Raw genomic sequence first — 6,523 nt, 5'->3', positions numbered from 1 at the left:
AAAAAGTCCTTGGGTAGTCTGAGCACTACTTGGCAACAGCTGAAAACATCAGAGTGTTATCAACATTCTTCTGGTACTAAATCCAAAACACAGCACTATGCTAGCTACTATGAAGAAAATTAACTCTATCCCAGCTGAAACCAGGACAGCATTCTCAAGTTTTCCAAGCAGGTGTGGACTACTTCAGTAACTACCCACTAGTACATGTACAGCATTTAGCTATTATATATACCCTCAGTGTGTATTATATGTTAAATGTATATCAGTGACTTTATATTGTTTTCTATGACCATCTTAATCTCTGCAAATGTGATCCAGCATATTTTAGCTTAAACCTGTTGTATTTTGGCTGCCTGCAAGAAAAAAAATCTAATTCCACTATCAAAATGAATGTTGATTTAGTAATTTTTTCAGTATTAGAAATTGAGTATTCCTATCCATCTCAGACTGACCAGGCAGTCAGATATTTCCTTGTCTCAACTTGCCCGGGCAGAGGGAAAATAGAGAAGGCTGAGGCAAGCCCTGTGGCAGCAGGGCAGTGGGCTGCCCCCTTGGCTTCTTCTGGCCAACAGAACTGAGCAACAACTGAGCACAGGCCGCAAAACAGATATTCATGAAAGGAGCATGTGTTTACCAAAAACCCTTGCTACCCCACTGACACCCCCTGACCCAATTCAAGAACTCTCTGGAACACTTGACTGCGCAGAAGTGAGGTGGTTGCTGCCCCAGGGCTGGTCTTGGACTGATGAGACTATGTGAGAATGAGCATGTGTGTTTTGCCTTGTCGACCCATCACCTACGGATCCAGACTCCGCCCCAAGACGACAATGCAGGATCCAGGGGTGGTGATACCTCTCCTTTCTCTATCCTCCTCTCCTCTCTTTTCCTTTGCTTGCTTTTTTCTTTCTCCACTTCTCTACCATATATTCATGCATATAAGTTTTGGACAACTTGCGACGGGTTGCTTGGAAAATAGTTCCATTGCCAGTTTGTTCATTAAGTTTGCCAGCTAATAAAGATACCAGTTAGATTGTTCCTCTGAGTCATTGTCATGACTCTACTGGCCACATGGCTCTGCTGAGCAGAGATCAGCTTTTCATCAGTACAGAAACCCTCAGGGGATCAAAAAGATTCATCCATGTTGCAACCCACCATGTGGGACAGGACATCATCCTATACTGTACAAAATGTTTTATAAGTAGTTAATGAATAAATAGATTAGGCTATCCAATAGGCCAGACATTCTCTTTATAACATGATTATTAGATGCATTAGTATTGAAAAGCAGAAACTATGTAAGAAAATTTTCCTATCTTCCTGTATTTAAATCTTGAAATCTCTTGACATCTGAGCAAGACGAATGTATAATAAGAGGAGGAACATGTAGGGTTACATTGGAGGTCAACTAGAGCTATATTCTTTATAACCCTCAGCCAGTCAGTTGCCTGATAGCTGTTAGCAATTAGCAAATACTACCAGAAAAAAAGTCCTATAATTACCTTCTGTTTCACACAGTATTTATACTCACAGATTGCTAATCGAGCAGCACTCAAACACGGCACAATTCCCTGTTGTGAGACATCACAATCCATTCCTTTTTGACCAGAGATTTTCCTCTACACCTCAACCTGTTAAAGCTGAAGAAGAATAAAAATAACACCTCACATTGCTTTGCATGTATTACATCAACACTGTTATATATCAAATTTTCCTTATTGTATGCTTTGAATACTGGTCTCTCCTCTGGCTTTTTCACAAGAAAATTGAAGGTGAAATGCATGTGCTTATTCCAATAATGGCTATGCAGTGGGTGATGTTAGATGAGCCAGTTTTAGACTGCCTAACAACTTGGTGCTACAGCCGAGCATTCCTCTCCCAGTTATATCCTCCACCACTATATTTCCGTTGGATTAACCACATTAATTCACTAGCCTAGAAGAAAAAAAAAAGTTGTTTAAGTTCCAGTGGGTTGTGAGGTTTTATCAGCTCGCAGAAAATGGTGTCATGAATGGCAACATCTGAACATGTAGAGAAAACAGAGTTGAAATCTCTGGCCAACCAGTGGAGGAAGTCTAAAGAAAATGTGGGGGGCTGCTCCTGAATTGTTAGATTTTCACAGCAGCCTCCCACAGTTTCACCCTGAGAGGAGGCAGCCTCAAATGTCTGCTGTCCTATGTGATGTAGAAAAAAATATTCAGGGAGATTTGGGTGAGAGTGGTTGCTACCCTTTGACTATACATAATGGAGGTGAAAAACAGGATCAGTCTCAAAATGGTGAATATACCTCTGTGCAGGCAAGAAATATTGTAGTACCTGTTAGCCTACCTTGCTAATCAGGTCACATCAGAAGAGTATTTTTCCTCTGTTACACAGAAAAAGGAATATATACTTAAAAAAAAAAAAAAATAATCCAGCCTTCACAGGAATTTTTTTTTTAATTGAAATTTTGGAAATTTACATAAAATGCACATAATTTTAATACAAATTGAAATATATTTCTTCATTAATTTCCTCACCTGTTTTTCTTTGTTATTGAGAGAATACCTTGAGGTTGAAATTAGATTCCTTTTGGTTTGGTTCCTCAGAAAAAGCTTATTTCCTGTTAGCTGAAATTCTAAATTTGGAGCCCATGACATTATGCAGTTGTTTAGACAATAAATAGAGCAAGCAGTTTGCTCAGCTAGGAACTCCTCTGCTTTTATGTGTCTTTCTTTCCATGGTCTATAGTGGGATCCTAGGTTCCTCCCTTGGGTACTTCATTTGTGTGCCTAACATTAGGTGAGATACAGGTAGACCTTTGTATTCAACCTAGGTTTTGACTACCAATTATGGTTATTAAGATTATATCTTTGAGATATGCCTGTCATTTTTCCCTTGATTACATCCTCTGGCAATCATTTAAAGCAGCTTTATTAAATCTGTGTTCATATATACCTACACTCATGGATAAATTGGCTTGAACACGCTTATAGAATCATTTCTATAATCCTGCTGTTACCGAGTGTAGAAGAGCTATTAAACCCTGTTGTGGACTGAAATGTACATCTCAGCTTGAAAGGGATTTTATTTAGTTTTACAATACAAGTAAAATGCAGGTTTTGAAAACAAAGGATGGAAAAGTAAGCCACAGTCCAGCTTCCCGGGCATATAAAAAAAGAGTTGAGAAGATCTAATACATTTAAATCTTCCAGTATTTTGACAGAGCCTGGATATAACCTTGCAAACAGCAGGAGACAAAAGCAGATACCCAGTTAACTAGGGTCACAGGTACTTTCTGAGATTCACTAGAATGTTACATAGTTCTTGTATCTTCTGCTTGGTCCTTTGAGTAGAGTCAGGCCTGGAGGTATGCTCCTGTGGTCACTGAGCAGTACGGGTGGGAAGTTAGGGACCTCAAAAAGGAAGTCACATCAGGCAATCACTATGTGATAAACAAAAAGAAATACTGAAAATACGGACATGCATTCAATGCCAACTTATTTTCCAGATTTAGGGACTTCTCAGTGTTCATGTCCACGTACACTCTTTGGAATGAATTTATGGAACCATTTCAAAACCTATAGGAAAATAAAATGAGGAAATATGGAATAAAGCAACATTGGCATATGATATTGTCTTCCTCTCCATTTTATGCAAAAGCACAGTATAAATCCTCCCCCCAGACTGAAGGACTTCCAGTGCATTTCTTTCAGCAATGAACTTTTGCAAAACAGCTGAATTAAGTTGTTCTCCTTTGTACAAAATAGTTAAATATTCATTGAGCCCAAAAAAGCAAGAGTCTGCAGTGCATTGAGTCTGGGCATTGCCTTAGAAAGGGAAAAGCTCCTAGAGACAAGGATTACATAAATCATTGTTCTGTCATTATTAAGCTAATGTCTCAGTTCTTGGGATAAGTCAACTGTGCTCATGTTTGCTTGATCCCTTTGACCTTGTTAATATTTAAGACTTCCATAAAATATTGTGACATTACCACACTCTTCCCCTTGATTTTTTTTTCCCTAAGTAGCCCACAGACTGCTGGCTAGGCCATTCTCTTGAGCTGTTAGGCTCTTGCATCTCCTAGGTATCTGCTTCCCACCATCAAACACTTTACAATTAGCCTAGAGTTACTAGATCAACTACCTAGAAAATTGCATTTATGCCATCTCTGGGCTAATGAAATTCAGACTCTGTGTTTCCCCCCTAAAAGCGTCCTAACCACAAACCTGTAAGCTAAATTAGTGTAGGAATATTTCTCACTTTCGCTGATGAATTTTGCCACTGTAGTGAAAGGAGTAGTACATTGCATCATGCTGAAAAGGCATAGGATAAGAAAAATATATTGTATTTCTGTTTTGGACACAAAATCAGGGGTAGTTAGGTACTCAACACTGAAGTTTTGATTTCAGCTTATCATTGAGTATAGTTTAAACAAGACAGTAAATCTTGGCTAATTCCTTTACTATTCAGATTTTATGACTGCTCATCATGAAAAACTCTTCTGGTGCTAATGTTTTTGTGACGAATGTATCCATGGAAATCTAGTAGTAGCTTAGCATTCAGAAATGTCCAGTTATTTATTTTTCATTATGAGTTTCTTTTTATTTTAGAAATACAGACCACAAAAAAGAAAGCTGAAAGTTAAGGACAAATCTAGACGAGAAAAAAGAGGAGCAGAAGCTAGTTAAGAAGAAATTATAAGAATTGCATTGAAGAGAATCTAATTAAGAGCACAACTAAAGATGCTGTTCATTGATTCATATGATGATAATGTAATAACAATCTACTTGTGATATGTAGCCTTGTTACTTTAAGAAATCTGAATGGAGTTCACAGAACCTGTTTAAGCCAGTGCAATATTAGCTGAGTCCACTATTTAATTAATTGTTTCGTAATAAATGGGCCCCTTGTTTACAGTAATATTTTAATTCTCATTTATCTTCACAATCTAAAAAAGTGTTTAATTGCTTTAATGATATTAGCTGTCTCAGCCTTTATTACAACACTGGACATAATTACCCTCTTTTAGGGTAATTTATAGACCTCATTAACACTCTTGCCTCTCTGCTGTGATTAAAAATCTCCTAAGAATTGAAATCTCTCTGAACAGTAAGAGAATTATTGTGATTTATTGTTCACCGTTGCTGCAATGAGCGCAAAGCTGATTTATTATGGCCTATCACTGCTGAGGTGACTAGAATTGGACTGGGGAAGGGGAAGGCAGGAGCTCTCCATGAAGCAGTTTACTCCTCTCCATCACAGAGCTCAGTTTAATATGGGTCCTGTCATTTGCTTCCACAGGAGCATGAAGAAATCTCTGGTGAATAAAACCTACAGCAATAACTAGCTCAAAAAAATCTCACCTTTGCCAAATAGAAAGCAATTATATTCCTTTATTGGAAAAGAAACCCTCTGACAAACTAGCTTAAAGGACTCAACAAGGTGATATTAGTATGGTTTTTCACACAAAATATTTGCAGTCATGGGAAACCTTGGGTTTACTGCTTGGATAGAAAAGGTGTGTTGTTTACATACCATTTACATTTTACCTGTTCGTAGAAGGGAATTTATCAATTTCGTTTGTTTAAAAATGCAAATAAAACACTACAAAGAAACTTTCTGAATAGGCCAAAAACACAGCATTGTAAAGTCTAATGCCATCTTTACCTTATCCTCTCAGTGACTATGTAGTTCTGAACATTTTACAGAATGATCTGTTCCCAAACACAAATGAAAATAAGGCCAAGGGAGTTCCTATTAATCTACTGACATTTGCACATCTGAGGATACTCCTGTCCTGGCTCTTCAGTATATATGATGTTCGTGAAGTAAACAGGAGATTAGGGCCATGAGCTTACTCCACTGATGGATGGAGATGGCATATAATTTGCTTGGGGCCAATACAGAGATTTCTTCCATAAAATGCAGAGCATCCGGAGTAAAAGGGATGTAGAGACTGTTTGGCACAGAGTCTTTTCACAGGCCTGAATGCTGCAGATGTGCTGTTGTACGCAAAATATACACCTTGCATCCCCTGAAACCACTGGGGTATTCTGCTCTTAACAGCTGTGCAAAATGTATGGTTTTAGGAGAGGCTGCTAAGTTTCAGCACGAATTGTATTCTTAAAATAGTGTTCCCTTTTTCTGTTGTTCTCAAGTGACTTCATAAAGGCAGATTATTTCTGACTAGAAACTGTGTTATGCCTACACAAGTGGCCCAGGAGAGCCTCTGCTTCTCCCCTGTCACAGAAGTCATGGTGGGGAGGTCTCATAGCCCTTTGGGAAATACAGGCAAGTGCTGAATGGGAGACTTCGTTCCCCATGGGGCATCCACTGCTTTCCATACTTCACGAAATGTAGCTTTACATAATAATAAACTCAAAGACTAATTACTCATAAATAACTTCAATTGAATCTTTAGCTGTTCAGACAAATAAATGCTACTCAGCTATATTTTTAATATGATCTTGCATTGATCTTATTTATGAAAAATAAGTGTTTGATGTAGTTCTCTGGAGCTATTTATGAGACTAATCATTTAAAA

The sequence above is a fragment of the Egretta garzetta genome, unplaced genomic scaffold (genome assembly GCF_000687185.1).
Source record: "Egretta garzetta isolate BGI_Z169 unplaced genomic scaffold, ASM68718v1 scaffold264, whole genome shotgun sequence".
NCBI lineage: Eukaryota > Metazoa > Chordata > Aves > Pelecaniformes > Ardeidae > Egretta > Egretta garzetta.
The sequence above is the reverse complement of the archived record's forward strand: the minus strand, read 5'-3'. Positions refer to the sequence as shown.